General features: G+C 46.0%; 1 long non-coding RNA gene across 1 annotated transcript in view; it reads right to left on the bottom strand.

The window, feature by feature from the left end:
* Positions 1–1,484: 1,484 nt before the first annotated feature.
* The window catches only part of LOC115271171, a 65,423-nt gene continuing 50,599 nt past the window's right edge, over positions 1,485–16,308 (bottom strand). Inside the window, exon 3 of the long non-coding RNA XR_003899774.1 lies at positions 1,485–1,579. This is a non-coding gene — a long non-coding RNA (uncharacterized LOC115271171). The remainder of the gene's footprint in view (positions 1,580–16,308) is intronic.

Raw genomic sequence — 16,308 nt, 5'->3', positions numbered from 1 at the left:
AACAGCTGTTTGGCGGCGCTTAGCACTTTCCAGGAGGGAGGGGAGCCGCGTGCTCAGGGGAGGAGGCAGAGAAGAGGCAGGGCAGGGGTCGGGATTTGGGGAAGGGGTTGGAATAGGGGCAGGGAGGAGGCGGAGAAGGGGTGGGAAGAGACAGGGCAGGACCTCGTGGAAGGGGTGGAGTGGGGGTGGGGCCGGGGGCTTTTGTATCTTTATATGAAAAGGTGTCAGTGATGCGGCCTTCAGGCCAATGTGGCCCTTGTGGTGATTTGAGTTTGAAATCCCTGATTTAGACAAAGCTCTCAGCGCTATGGGACCACACCCCAGATGAGCTTTGGCCTTCAATGATTCCACTCCCCACAAAGCTTCCACCCAGATAGCCTAGCTAACATCACTCTCCCTTCAGGGAAATGCCCAGCGCGCGATTCTTCACTGCATGGGATCTTATGGTGTATTTATTCCTGTGCAAAGTGAGTGTAACACACTAGTGCATTGATTTGATAGCATTTTACACCTACATTGCACTCACTTTGAACACATGTAAATGACTCCACAAGGTATCAGGCAGTGGAGAATGAGGCCCCTGGACTGTAAATACAATTAAAACTCGTGTGAAATTGGCATTATGCAAAAATACCTCAGGTCTTCTATCTTTATTACTGCAATGATTTAATACAATATAAAATGCTGACGTACTCTGGTATACTATGGGGATTAAGCGGTATTGGGAAAGTTAATTCTGAATTTGCACTCTTTATGTTATTAAGTGTCATATTTTATAGAGAGAAAATGCCCAAATGGTTTATGATAGAACGTATTTAAACATACAGGAGTAATTAGTTGTCAGCACAACTTGGTGATCTTGTTCAACATATTCAAAATGCAATTTGCTATAATTTAATACTATATGAATACAACAGCTAATGAATGTTGTTATATTATGTCATAATGTCAGCCACTACAAAATAAGACATGTCCTTATACAGATCAGTATAAATGGTTCAATTTCAGATCTCCAGTTTTTATACAACAAATTGCCTTTACCCTTAACCTTTTTATCAAATATCTCATAAACCAGTGTCTCCAACCTAGATTTTTCACAAGAAAACACATGAAAACAATCTTTCATAGTAAAATTTGGCAGGAACAGCTGCTTCAGGAGCCATTCAACAGATTTTCAGATTATACAAAAGTTTTTATATATACCACTAAAACTAATTTATGGTGGCATTTCCTGTATTTCTTGCTGACGTGTTAGTTGTGAGTGAGCTCAAACTCCAAGCTCTGTGTATGTTAAACATGGGTTAAGGGAGACACACGCAAGCTAGCAAAATACAATTTTAGAGCCTGAAAGTTTTTTTTAAAGTATGCTTAGAAAAAAAGAATAATCTTTAAAATCGAGGGGGAAATGACTGTTCCTTTTAAAGTAAGACATAATTAAATTTGGAGAACAGGACTAGAAGTAAGGGGTCTGGACGCACCAATGACTCAGGAGCAGAGCACTGGGTATTGGCACAGCACACAGTGATGGTTCCCAGCTAGCCACCTGCTCACAAGGCTTCAAGTGTCTGGGTTGCTTCACCTGGGAAAAGAAAAGAAGAAAGCAAATAATCCCTTTGAAAGGAGAGGTGGGGGCTGGGAGGACGAGCATATATAAGGAAGGGGTAAACTGGGAGGTAAAATCTGGATGGACACCTCAATGTTTAATGGAACAAGTCCCCGTCGAACCAGAGACTCAATGCCTCCCATAGATGCTATTGGGGTGGGGCAGCCACACACCACCTCCAATGTAGTCCTGTGCTGAATAGGCACAATGCACCCCTGATCTCCCAGGAAATGCAGCTGCTGTGCCATCTCTTTAGGAGAATGTCTGATGTGTGCCATACATTGCTGGCTGGCCAATATAGTTTTGATGTACAAATATGCACATAACATCACACATACAGCCACATCTGTTTACATCATTCTAGAGCAGAGGTGGGCAAACTTCCTTCCCGGCACTTGAGATCCCGGCCGGGGAGGCTAGCCTCTGGCCCCTCCCCTGCTGCCCCCCCTTCCCCGCAGCCTCCGCTCACGGTGCCACCAGCGCTCTGGGTGGCGGGGCTGCGAGAGCCGCCGACCTGCCCTGATGCTCTAGACTGCGCGGCAGCATGGCTGGCTCCGGCCGGGCAGTGTGGCTGCCAGTCCTGGTGCTCTGAGCGGCATGGTAAGGGGCCGGGAGGGTTGGATAAGGGGCAGGGAGTTCCAGGGGGCAGTCAGGGGACAGGGAGCAGTTGGATAGGCATGGGAGTCCCGGGGGGCCTGTCAGGGGGCAGGGGTGTGGATAGGGGTCGGGGCAGTCAGGGGACAGGGAGCAGGATAGGGGGGCCAGGGGGCGGGGGCCAGGCTGTTTGGGGAGGCACAGTCTTCCCTACCCAGCCCTCCATACAGTTTCAGAACCCCGATGTGGCCCTCAGGCCAAAACGTTTGCCCACCCCTGTTCTAGAGTATTCACATTAGAGTCAAACGTAAAGTTAGACATGTGAAAAGACTATGACACTGCAAGAAAGGAATAATACAAAAAATTAATGGGTTTTAGGAAAATGTGCAATCTATTACATATACTTCTGAATACTGGAGATCAGGCTCAGACACTATAAATCCAAGCAAAATTACAAGTAAACTGGTAGAATATGAAACTTTTCCCTTCCCTCCTCAGTCTAATATCTGGATTCTTCATGTAGCCAAATAGATGAATATTTTACTATAGAGGACAATGAAGCTTTTTCAGGGAAATTCATCTGTTTTGAGCAGCAGTATATAGGTTCGCAGGGAAACAATGAAGAAAAACATTTCCACATGAGGGAAAAGGGAGTTAATAAATAGAAGCATTCAATGATTTGTACATAAAAAGCTTATATGTTATAAATATTCATTTTATGTCACACATAGTATTTTCTGGGGGGAAAAAAGTTTAATCAAAATATTCTCTTTTGTGATTATAGCAACTCCCTTATCAGTCAAGTCCAGATCTTTGCAGGGTTTCTTTCTGTGTTTTACACAACGATTATGAAACCATCAGAATTTTAATAGGAAATATACTTTTTATGACATATGAACTTTTTTAAAAACAAGTCTATATCTTAAAGAAATGCAACATTTAATATTACCTAGTATTGAAATGATAAAGCTAAAATAAAAAATTCCAGTTAGAAACAATTATTGTAATCCAAAATCGTACAAGCAAATAGAATCAGCTAACTCAATCTGATGACTAGTTAAGCCATTATTGACAGAATATTAATAGTAATATTCATTCCATTTAGACAACATATATATTTTTATGGAGGACAGCATGGTTCCACTGGATTGGGATTCAGGAGACCTGCCAGTAACTCAGTGAGTGACTTTGGGCAAGCCACTTCACCTCCCTGGGCCTCTGTGCCATCCCACCTTTTGTCGGTCTTGTCAGTTTAGATATATGCACTCCAGGCAGGAACTGTCATCCACTGTGTTTTTATACAATACCTAGCACAGTCGAGACCCAGTCTTAGTTGGGGCCTCTTAAGTGTTACTGTAAAACACGTACATTATAATAAATGTATAAGATATAAACTGCATAACTTACTATGAGTCATACAAATATTGAAGTGTTTCTAGAACTATTATGCTTCCTCCAAATTATGCATTTTCGGTATGAACAATAGTTACATTGTCTTTCTCATTGCAGTTAAAACCATACAATTAGCATTAACAGAATAAAAAAAAATCCACAAAATATCATACAATTCAAAACCCATTGCAAGCTGTACATCTCTGTGTTGAAGTCTCAAGAAAATAGTCCTATTCATAATGAACAAGTCACCAAAATATACATAAACATTTCACTTACCACTTCCTTCACAGCAATGATGAAAACATTATTTTCCTTTAGAGTGCAAGTTCTTTGAGGCAGGGACTGTCATTTACTATAGATTTGTACAGCCCCCAGCACAATGGACACCATCTGACTGCTTCTAGGGGCTACCATAGTATAAGGGAAAATAATAATAAAAAAACCAGTTTAATTATCTATATGCCCATTCTGTTTGTGTTCTGTATCATTCTGTTGTAACTGACAACTCTGATTGCAACAACATACAGTAAAAGCATTGTTATCAGGCATGTTGGGGGAATAGGAGGTGCCAGTAAGTCAAAATTTTTGGTTAATTAAGAGGGAGGGAGTTTGGGTGTGGGAGGGGGCTCAGGGCTGAGGGTTGGGGCGCAGGAGGGGGTGCAGGGCATGGTCCCTGGCCAATGGGAGCTGCGGAGCCAACGCTCGGGACAGGGGCAGCACACGGAGCCCCTGTGACAATTTCTCCACCTAGGAGAATTGACCACAACCAGTGGGAGCTGCGGGAGCGGCGCCTGCAGGCAGAGACAGTGCGCAGAGCCACCTGGCTGCACCTATCCATACATGTTGTCACTTGAGGGGAGCTGTCCAAGGTGAGCACTGCCTGAATCTGGCACCCTGAAACCCCTCCAGCACCCCAATTCCCTGCCCCAATCCCCCTCCCACACCCAAACTCCCTCCCAGAGCCCGCGCCCCGCACCCTCTCCTGAAATGCCGGTTTACCTCTTTTCTGTTTGTAAAGTGCCGGATAACATAGCTTTTCCTGTAATTTACTCTCTTCTCCATGGGCTCACTCCTGCAATAGGCTGAGCACTCTGGACCAATACAGACTAAACTCAATGGAGCTCTGTCTACATAGGTGCCGGGCTTCCACCTGCCTGGAGTTAATTACAGGATTGGGTTGCACAGGTGTAACTGTTGGTATGGTTTCAAGGCAAGACTGAGGAAACTCCACAAGGTGGCTTTTGCAAAATTTTCAAAAGATCCTCTCTCCTCCGGGTGTTTCTGCATGGAGTTGGAGACCAGGGGAAACAATTGGGCCTTTGGTTTAAAAATAAAAAAGGATGTCAGTTCCTCTACTTACGGCTGCTCCACACTGACAGATCAGGGACAAGTGGTGTCAAGAGCCAAAAGCTTTTAGTTTGTTGGTTTTTCCTGTCCTCCCAAGAGTCTCTGCAGGTCTACTCTGAAAAGTGACTATGTAAAAATGGCACCTTTTTGCTCAGCAGCTTTACGCTCTCTCACCTATCTGTATATTCAGTCATCTCTGCTGACTTTTGTGACAAAAATAATACTGCTTTTTACTTTGGTTACTTCTGCAGAGTCTGTACAACTCAAGAAAGTATCCTCCTTCTTGTGTGTCAAAGAATTGCTTACAAAGTTTCAGTTGATTCCACCAATACAAATCTATAGAAGGCAATGACAATGCATTGGTGACCCTGAGAACACAACTTGCACATGTGTAAGTGAGACACAATTTAGCATTTCTTACAGATGGGGAAGGAGGAAAGAACACAGCTTGACTCTCAAGATGGAGTGGGAGTTTACAAGATTGGTAATTAGGAAAATAATATTTTTACTTGTAAACTAAGCATGCTTGTTCTAAAAGTCATTGAGATATAATACACAGGCAGTCCCATGATACCATTGTTTCAGTAATTTTTTGGACTGGGGTAACATTTTCAAAAGTACCTACTTACCTTAAGCCCAGATTCACAAAGATGATGCTGAACATCATGGTACCTAACTTTCAGGTGCTTAGAAAATCACAGGAACACTGTGATCACCAAAGCCTGAATTAAATGCCTAGGTTCCTGCAATATGAATGGGGAGAGACAAGTGCCTTTGAACAGAGATTCCCAACGTTTCATTCTAATACTGGTTACAATGCAGAGTGAGCAAGCTTGTAAATCAAGCCCATCTCTACTTTAACAAATGAGACTCGTCATACTGCCACTGCACAGTTAGGAAAGATATGAGGAGAAATACTTGTGAACAGATATCCCAGACATGATGGGTTCACTAACTAGACCCCAGGTCAGGCTGCGCTCCTGAGAAGCATGTAGATGCATGTTTTCAAGGATGTCCGGTAACCTGTGACACCACAATAGGTCTCTGGAACTTTATAACTAACTGTTGTACCTTTGCTTGAAGGAAAGCTTACACTATGGTGATAAACATGAACACCTTCTGCACATAATTGGCAGTGGAGCAATGAGTGATGAGAAGGTAAAAGGGTGGGTGTAAGAAAGAATGGTTTACTTGCTGTATGCCTCAATGGGGATTGTCTGCTTTTGGTGGTCTCATGTACTGCATAGAAAAGGATACTGGAGGTGGGGGAATTACTGTTAATTCTTTCAGTTTTTTAAATCATAAAGTGCAAAGTAAAGTCTTCCAGATTTCTGCAAATCTAGACAGAGAAAAACATTCAGCATGTGCAACAGGGCAAAGAGAGAGCACAAATGGTGCAAATGCAGACAGAAAGCTGAAAACAAAATAAACATATTTGTCTCAGAATAATGAACTGCTAACAACAAAGGCACTTCATTGCCCATTCATATTATTGTGTTGAGTACTGACTATCTGCTTGGCACTAGAGAACGTAGAAGAGCCTGCCTGCCTTGAGGAACTTACAAAGGAACCAAACAGACAATAATTCAAACACAGAGCAACCTCCTCCTTGCTGAACTGCCAGATTTTCTCCTTGCTCCCTGGGGTGGATAGAGCACAGAGTGGTCTATATGCTTTGTGTGGTGTTTAAAATAAAATAAAATAAAAAAATAATAATTAGCAGCCCTTCATTAGGTGGCAGATTGGCCCTGATAGAGGAGAGGGTGCGTAGTTGTGACAGCAGGATGGATAGACTATTCTAGGTGTAGGGGACATCTTGGATGAAAAGATGGAGATGAGAGGGGGAGAAAATACAAAGGGAATGGTATCTTTTATGAGTTACAGGGGTGAGGGCAGAACAGAAGAAAGAGGCGTTGTAGAGATGTTTAGAGCCTTAACAGTGGAGAGTACAAGCTAAAACTTGATGTGGAAAGTGAGAGGGAGTTAATAGAGAGATTCAAAGAAAGAAGCAATGTGATCAGAGCTGTGGACAGAAAAACGGTATTTGCAGCAATGTTCTTGACAGACCAGAGAGGAACAAGGACAGAATCTGGGAGATCCACAATGAACAAGTTGCAATAGTTTAGATGATAGATGACTAATACTTTGACTTAGATTTTAGCTCTAGGACTAGAAAGAAAAAGATGGATAATGGAGATATTGTACAGGAAGAAGCCACAGGATTAGGTGATTAAAGAATGTTGTTAATATTAAGCATGCATATCACATTAGTACCTACAGGTTTACAAACAGGTCACAGCCCTATTGTATTATGCACTGTGCAAACATATGGTAAGTGACAGTGCCTGCCCCAAAGAACTTACAGTCTAAGGAAAGGTCAACACACAAACTTGCATCAAAATAATAAAATTGGTTTCACCCCTTAATTCCCTCCTCCCAGTCATTTATTTGAATCTACTTTATAAAAGATATAAAAAATTCCAAAATATGAATGAGTTTATTTTTATACGTGTTTCAAACCCAGGTAAATGTGGATATTTTCTCTGACTTGAGCAATTTGAAAGGATTAAGAGGCCTATATTTTAACATTTCAAAAATAAAACCAAAGCTTAATTCTCTGACATGTTAATCTTGCACATCTAATGGAATTTTTAAAATATCATTATCACAAACTAATCCCTCTAAATGAGAAAATGCTAACATCCTTTCCCAATGTGCTTCCCTTTCAATTAAAGCTTATTTTAAACTTAGTTTCTATGGTATTTTCGGTTTTCAAAAATCAGAGAAGGTCATTTAAAACCATTAGAATGATACAGTTTTAGGTGCAACATCATCAAGCAGCTCATCACTAGGACAATGCCAATTACTATGATCTGTCTGAGTGAGCCTTTTTCCACAAGTCATTAATTCAAAGCTTTAGGGTAAAAAAGGATTCATTTATTCATCAAGAGGTAAATCCAGGGCCGATGCAAGGATATTTTGCGCCCTAGGCAAAACTTCCACCTTGCGCCCCCCCACCCCGCACATCGGTTCATTGAGGGACAAATCCCAACGAGCCATTACAGACCCCAGGGGCCAGCCGTGCCCAGGGGCTGCTCCCCAGACCAGGTTCCCCCCTCCCCGCCCCCTGAACTCCCCTGGAGGGTGCACAGCCCCGCCACGAGCCCTCCCCACCCCACCCCAGCGGTCCCCGCCCTGATTCCACTCACTGGCTTTGCCGGGCTTGGGCCGCTGCAGCAGTTCGGCAGGGAGGAGCCGCCTTCTGGAGGCACCGGAGAGCCAGAGCATCGGCTTGCGGAGGCGGCGAGCCCCAGCCATGGAGGAGCTGGGGCGGCGCAGGGGGGCAGCAGCCCTGCAAAAGCGGTGGTGCAGCTAGCGGGGAGCAGCCGCGCCCCCCGTCCCTCCTGCCCAGGCTGTGGCCGGGTACACTCCCCCAGGGGCTCCTACAGGCTGCAGCGGATGCAGGCCCCCCATGTGCCCCCCCGGCTTACCCCTCACCGCGCTCGGGTTCTGCGGCTCCCGGGCGTGTGAGCCGCCACCGTGGCGCAGGGCCCTGAGCCTGCTCTGGGAGGGGTAGTGGCAGCTCACATGCCCGGGAGCCGCAGAACCCGAGCGCGGTGAGGGGTAAGCCAGGGGGTGCGCGCCTGCCCGGGCTGCAACCCACCTGGCGCCCCCCCGGGGGCCCCTGCAGTGGATGCATGCGGACGGCAGCCCCCATGTGCCTCCCGGCTCCCCCCTTCCATGCTCGGGCTCTGCGGCCCCTGGGAGTATGAGCCGTCACTACCGCACGCTGCCCCTGCCAGAGTAGGCTCAGGGCCCTGCGCCCCGGTAGCTCACATGCCTGGGAGCCGCAGAGCCCTAGCACAGCGAGGAGGGAACCGGGGCGGGCACGGGGGCCGCCAACCACATGCAACTGCTGCAGCCTGCAGGAGCCCCCGGGGAGGGGCCGCCAGGCCACAGCCTGGGCAGGAGGCGCAGCTGCTCCCCGCTAGCAGTGCCGCCGCCTTTGCAGGGCTGTTGCCCCCCTGTGCCGCGCCGGCTCCTCCATGGCTAGGGCTCGCCACCCCCGCAAGCCGACGCTCTGGCTCTCCGGTGCCTCCGGAAGGCAGCTCCTCCCTGTCAAGCCAGGGCACCACTTTTTTAGGGTTACCATATTTCAACAATCAAAAAAGAGGACGGGGGGAGAGCCCCACCCACATCCACTCCCTCCCACTTCCCATCCCCCTCAGAACGCCCAACACCCCCCCGCTCCTTGTCCCCTGACTGCCACGTCCTGAGACCCCCCCCACCCTATCTGCCCCCCTAGGACCCTACCCCCTACCTGTCCCCTGGCTGCCCCAACCCTTATCCACACCCACGCCCCCAGACAGACCCCCAGGACTCCCACGCCCCATCCAATCACTCCCCGCCCCCTGAAAGACCCCCCCCCAAACTCCCGACCAATCCAACCCTCCCCCCACTCCCTGACAGCCCCCCAGAACCCTGATCCATCCAACCCTCCCCCTGCTCCCTGTCCCCTGACTGCTCCAATCCCTCTCCACACCCCCACCTCCTAATAGGCCCCCACCAGAACTCCTGACCCATCCAACCCTCCCCCGCTCCCTGACAGCCCCCTCCCGGAACTCCCGACCCATCCAACCCACCCCTGCCCCCTGACAGCCCCCCTGGGACTCCCCTTACCACCATGCCGCTCCAGCTGCTGGCCCCCCGTGGAGCCAAAACAAACAGGCTGCGGAGCCCACAGCCCCTCCCCCGCAGCGTGCTGGCGACGCGACGCTGAGGCAAGAGGAGGGAGGAGCGGGGGAGGGACTCTGCCTGCTGGAGGCCAATGGGAGTGGCTAAATCAGGTCCAGGCGCCCAATCAGCCGCGCTGCACTCTGTGTGAGGGGAAGGGAGGGGAGGGAGGAAAAATCTCGGACGCCCCCAACCACTTTGCGCCCTAGGCGACCGCCTAGTTCACCTAGTGGTTGCATCGGTCCTGGGTAAATCCACTCTGTTTTCTAACTTACTTTTCCCATGGTGTGTGTGTGTGGGGGGGGGGGGGGGGGGGGGGCGGGGCGTGAAGAAGCAAATGCTGTACTTTACTTAGACAAAAATAAATTATCCATACTTATCCAGAAGTATATAAATATTATCTAGGTAAACACAGGGCTGGCCCTAGACCAAATGTGCCCCAATGAGGAACGTCTTTGGCACCCCCGCCTTTATTTGTTAAACTTTTGAATATTATTTTTTTTTGTATTAATCACCATTTTTACAATTTTGATGCACAATTTGTATGCATGATTTATCCCTATCATATAAGAGGATAAATTTGCATGCTCGGATCTGTAAATCTGTATCTATTCATGCCATATATAAGCAAATAAGAAAATTCATTTCCTCTAAGCTTATAGAAACTTTTTAATTTTAAGAATAACTGAAATGTATTAACATCAAGAAATTGAACTGTGCACCAACACTGGGTGGACTAGTGTTACAGTGGGTGGACTAGTATTACAGTAGGTGACAGCCTTAGAATGTTAACCCTAGTCCTTTAGTTCAGTCTCAAACTAAAACACAGTGTCAGAGAGATCCAAAGACTGGCCAATGGCATTTTCAAGTGATAGAATAGCAAGCGACCTCAGAGTCTTGTCGGCCAAATGGCTGGGTCACTTTTCGTGTTGCGTCAGAGTATCAGCTAAGTTATGCCAGTAATTGTACCTGGAAAGTGCAAGCAATGATTTGGCATTTTTGTCAAATATTTTGCAACAAAAATAGAACATTTTGTCAGTTGATTTAGAGTAAACTAGCCAATGCTGATTCAGTTTCTCACCATTCGTAAGCACTCTTTCACAGTATGACTTTGAGAAGTGTCACATCTGCTTATTTTCTGGAAACGTCATATACTCAGTTTTGCCCAGGCCTATTCAAAATTGTACGATCAATATCGGCAGAGTTTAGGATCAATTTGTGGTATGCAATTTTTCTCACTGCTGTTTCTGTCATCACATGAGGCTGATTATAGTTTTCAGAAAGTCTGGAAGGTTCCATGAGATTCTACAAAGGCCCAGAACATTCTAGGAGGCTAGTGAAAAATGAATCCACATATGGAATACCTGAAACATGTTACTTCAAACATTCTATTTTTCCTTTTGTTGCTAACAACAAAAACAGCACCCCGAGCTGGCATCCCCCAATCCTGGCACCCTAGTTGGTCACGTGGGTTTCCTGCCCCAAAATCCAGCCCTGGGTAAACATTACACTTTGATGTAATAATTTAAAAGATGCAAACATGAACTTCCAATTCACAGATATACCGATCCACAATTCCACTAAACATATCTGTTTAATGCTAATTTGCTTGACTGCTATTTTCCTCAGGATATTTTCTGCATACATTATAGTTTTGATGGAACTCCTATTTTGTCCTTGTAAAACAAGCTCTTGAACAAGAAGGGTATGTTTCAATTTTATTCTACAAGGCTATACATACATACAGAATTTATTGCTGTCTGTTTTTTGGTTACTGAAATGAAGTTCAGTATATTTCTCCATCAAATAGATGGGAAAGGGCTTTTCTACTATAAAATACTTGCTTCCACATCATATAAAACGTATGCCAAGCATATACTAATGATTCTCACAAAATGCATAGTAAGTACTGAATCCAAAGAAAATAATGTGAAAAGGACATAGGCGGTGAGTTATATGGGCTCATGGTGCCCAGGCTCCAGCAATATTCAGGGCCTGGGAGCCCAGCTCCATCAATGTTCGGGGCCGGGTCTCTCCCCCGGCCCCGCCTGCCACCCCCACACTCCTCCCCCGAGTGTCCCCCAGCCCCACTTGCCCCCGCTCGCCTTCCGGGGTCCGGAGGGTCCCTGTCTCTCCTCTGCAGCTCCATGCTGCCTCCCTACATCAACTGCCGCCGCAGGGTCCTAGTGCCCCCCATACACTACTGCCAGGGCAGACTGACCCTGAGCCTGCCCTTCCCCCTCAGACCCTTTCATTTTCCAATGGGACCCTCCACCAGCACAGGGGGGCCCCCCGCCCGCATTCACCGCTCCTGCCCCACGCTGGACAAAGGGCAGCCCTAACCCCCACCCCCAGTGAGGCTACAGTGAGGGGCAGCAACAGGGGAGGAGGCGCACATGTGATGGCAGCCCCCCTCCCCTCCGGCACCTACCGCAGGAGAGACAAGGGGGCTTCCTGTACCTGAGAGGGGCCCTAGGAGCACATGCAGTGACAGTGGTGCGAGTTGAGTGTGGTGCAGGGGGGAGTGGGGGGAGCCTCCCCTGGAGCTCGCTGCTGCCTGTGCGGAGAGGGCTGGGGGGAAATCCTTCTCTCTGGCCCTTGCCCCGGGGCAGCCTGTCTGCACCCCAAACCCCTCATCCCCAGCCCCACCCCAGAGCCCTCACCTCCTGTACCCCAACCCTCTGCCATCTGCCTGAGCCCCTCCCACACCCCAAACCCCTCATCCCCAGCCCCACCCCAGAGCCCTCACCCCCTGTACCCCAACCCTCTGTCTGAGCCCCTCCCACACCCCAAACCCCTCATCCACAGAACTAGATAAATTCATGGAGGATAGGTCCAGCAATGGCAATTAGCCAGGATGGGCAGGGATGGTGTTCCTAGCCTGTGTTTGCCAGAAGCTGGGAATGAGTGACAGGGAATGGATCACTCGATGATTACCTGTTCTATTCATTCCTTCTGGGGCATCTGGCACCGGCCACTGTCGGAAGACAGGATACTGCGCTAGATGGACCTTTGGTCTGACCCAGTATGGCCATTCTTATGTTCCTTCCCAAACACAAGAACTAGGGGTCACCCAATGAAATTAATAGGCAGCAGGTTTAAAAGAAACAAAGTATTTTTTCACAGAATGCACAGTCAAACTGTGGAACTCATTCCCAGGGGACGTTGTGATGGCCAAAGGTATAACTGGGTTCAAAAAAGAATTAGATAAGTTCATAGAGGATAGGTCTATCAATGGCTATTAGTCAAAATGGTCAGGGATGCAATCCGTGCTCTGGGTGTCCCTAAACTTCCAACTGCCAGAAACTGGGATTGGACAACCAGGGATGGATTGCTAGATAATTGCCCTGTTCTGTTCAGTCCCTCTGAATCTGCATAAATCAGCAGCTAGTTTCTTCTAATGTCTGTCTGATAGCAGTATTTTTATTCCATATGGTTCAGCATTGCTTCTTAAAGTTATTTGTCTTTGTAAGTTGTTTCTGTGGTCAACTGGCCCATGCAGTTCAGAATATATTCAGGGCTAGTCAGGTGATTTCAGCTCTTGGAGGGGTTGAAAATGATAGGACTTTTTCTTCTGCTGATAAGTCAATTTTAAGTAAACAGTCTTTCCGTGCATATTCAGTTTCACTCTCCAGGAAGGCTGTGTCATCAAACGTGATATATTCCAGAAACAATAGTTCTTGAACAGCTCTATAATAGTGATTATAATGTAATTAAATTTAAGATACTTGTAGGAGAGGTAAATGTTAAAGCAAGCCACCACAGTAGCATTTAACTTCAAAAAGGGGAAGTACACAAAAATGAGGAAGCTAGTTAAATGGCTATAAAAAGGGTTAATTGCCTGCAAACTGCATGGAGACTATTTTAAAACACCACAATAGACTAAAAATTAAATGTTTACCCCAAATAATAGAAATAAAAAAGAACAGTAAGAGGACCAAAAAATGTCACCATGGCTAAACAGCACTGTAAAAGAGGTGATTAGAGACAAAAAGGCATCTTTCAAAAATTGGAAGTCAAATCCTAGTGAGGAAAAGAGAACGGAACATAAGCTCTGGGAAGTCAAGTGTAAAAGTATAATAAGGCAGGCTGTGGTGGGTGAGACCCCCTCATGTCCCCACCAGACCACAATTTGGGCTGGTTTCTTCTCCAGACTTGTGGCATACAAGGGATTCTCCAAACAAAAGATGCCTTTCCCTCTCCATCCCCTGGGAGAGGGAGAATCAGAGTAAAAGAAAAAGACAAAGGTGCTCAATCTTTTAGGCAGTCTTTTGGCTACCCCTTTGGGGTTTGGCTTATCTGCAAGCTCTAGTGTCCTTGATCAGGGTTAAGGTCTGCCTCCATCCCCTTCTTTTGGTAACCCCAGCTTTATACCTGGTCCATACATTCTCGGGTGTGGCAGGATCTGTGACAATTTTCTTATTTGTTCTAACCCCTGAAGCCATCAGTCTCTGAGGCACATCAGTCTTACCCTAGTCACCGCCCCATCCTGTGGCAGGATTCCCGTTTTAAGCTTCCTCCCTCCAGGCAGAGCAAGCCTTAGAGGTGTGCCTGGTTAGTTCTGGCTGAGCCCATAAGAGCTTGTTACCCTCCCCTCTACTGTTCTGGATTGTCTGTAATATGAGTCAGCAAACAATTGCAAAATGTCCACATTTTGTGCGTTTATTATATCTTGTGCCTTTGGCTGGATGTACATCTCTTGGGCTATGAATTTTCCCACATCTTGTGCAGTTGATCTGGCAGGCTTTGTAATTAGCCTGGGAGTTCTACCTCTTTGCCTCAAGGTTTTTATGATAATTACTTTTAGCACTCGTGCTGTGTCTGTTTACTTCTTCTAAATTAGTTTCTGGTTTGGAAAGTTTGTTTTGCTGCTTCACAAGTTTGGACTGTCTTGCTATTTCAATAGCTGTATACAGGGTTAAATCTGTTTTTAATTGTAGCTGCTATGAAAGACTATCATCTGCAAGGACAATAACTAATTTATTTCTAATGTTTTCACCTTTTATAGGCCCAAAACCACAGTTGTCAGCCAATGCATATAAAGCTCTAAGAAAAGATGCCATAGATTCCCCTGGTTGTTGAATTCTCCACTTTTTTTGAGATGTAAAGTATACCTCAAACATAGCCAGAACTCTGTCATAGTCATCTTTCTGACTGTCTTCAGTAAAGGAAAGGATTTAAAGATGCTGTCTGCCTGAATCCCATCCCCATAGCATACATTAAAGAACATTAAAGAGCATACCTGAATGTTTTCAGTTTACTGGTGGAATTTAGTAGCAATACAAAATCTTGCAAAATGTTGCTTCCAATCTGTCTATTCTGAAGGTCTGCCAAAGCTGATTTTCTCTGGGGCACTGAAAAATGGCATCAACTTTGTTGGGTTTTTTTTCTGCTTGCAACGTTTGGTGCGGCTTTCTTTCTGTTTCTGTTCTCCTCTGGCATCAGTTTGGCTACCTTCACTTCTGACACCATGACATGTGCCAGATATGGACTGGTTACACAGCTTCCATCCCAGAGATGCACCAGATGTGTTCCCATTAGAAATCTTTAATACACTGCTTCCTCTAGCCATTACCAGCACGTTACCGACTGTGCTACCTAGCAGCTGAACAGTGTAATACAGTTTAGCATTTCATGACACCTTCCCTCCCTGCCATCTGCTGTCTCTTCCTCCAACTAACTCTCTCTTTCCCAGCCGCTCCAGGCTGGCTGGACACCAGCAGTGAGAATGTTGAGAGCGGAGGAAGAGATATTCTCAATGCCAGTGCTACAGCAGCTTCCGGCAAACACAGTCATTACAGGGGAAATCCTGGATAAGGGAGTTGGAACAAGAGCACAAGAAATCTAAAAGGACATCTCATGCAGAGATTTGCATTTTCTTATTGTCAAGTTTGTAAATACAATATTAAGACAAGAGTTTAAGACCCACCCATACATAGGCTAGTCTGCAACCATGGAGTCTGGCTCCACAGTTTGAGAAAGCGTGGTGATATCACATGGTGAAATTAAGCATAGTGCCCCCACCCCCCGGTCTCTCTTTGGCATGAACTTGGTCTAAGCTGTACCATTGTAAAGATTTCTTAGCCCTTTCTCTTTGGGTTGGGGTTCTGGTGTTTTGCCAATGGCGTGTTATACATTTTCTGACATAAACTACAAATTATTTCAGAGTGATGCTTCAGAATCAAGTTCAGCTCAATACATACTCCTACCAGATCATGTAAAGTGCTAAATTCTCATTCACCAACTGAATTAAATGTGCATTAGAAAAGGATTTTAAAACCATTTAAGTTTCTAAATCCATGGGAATAATTTCCATTTTTAGGATTAATGAACAGATACTATAACACTGGAAAACCATTTTTGCCAAGTCCATAAGGAACAGACTTATTTTTGGGCAGGAAATAACACATTTAGAATCCTCATATCAGTAGTAGGGGATACAAGAAACACCTTGATCTCTGCTAATCTTATGGTTCTCTTCTAATAGGTCTTGAAATATTAAAAATTCTTGAGAACATGACCTATGAAGGAAGGCTGAAAGAATTGGGTTTGTTTAGTTTGGAAAAGAGAAGACTGAGAGGGGACATGATAGCAGTTTTCAGGTATCTAAAAGGGTGTCATAAGGAGGAGGGAGA

This window comes from Terrapene carolina, unplaced genomic scaffold, assembly GCF_002925995.2.
Source record: "Terrapene carolina triunguis isolate 2854851 unplaced genomic scaffold, T_m_triunguis-2.0 Scaffold68, whole genome shotgun sequence".
Lineage (NCBI taxonomy): Eukaryota > Metazoa > Chordata > Testudines > Emydidae > Terrapene > Terrapene triunguis.
Note: the sequence above shows the minus strand (reverse complement) of the source record. Positions and strands in the feature narration are given on the sequence as shown.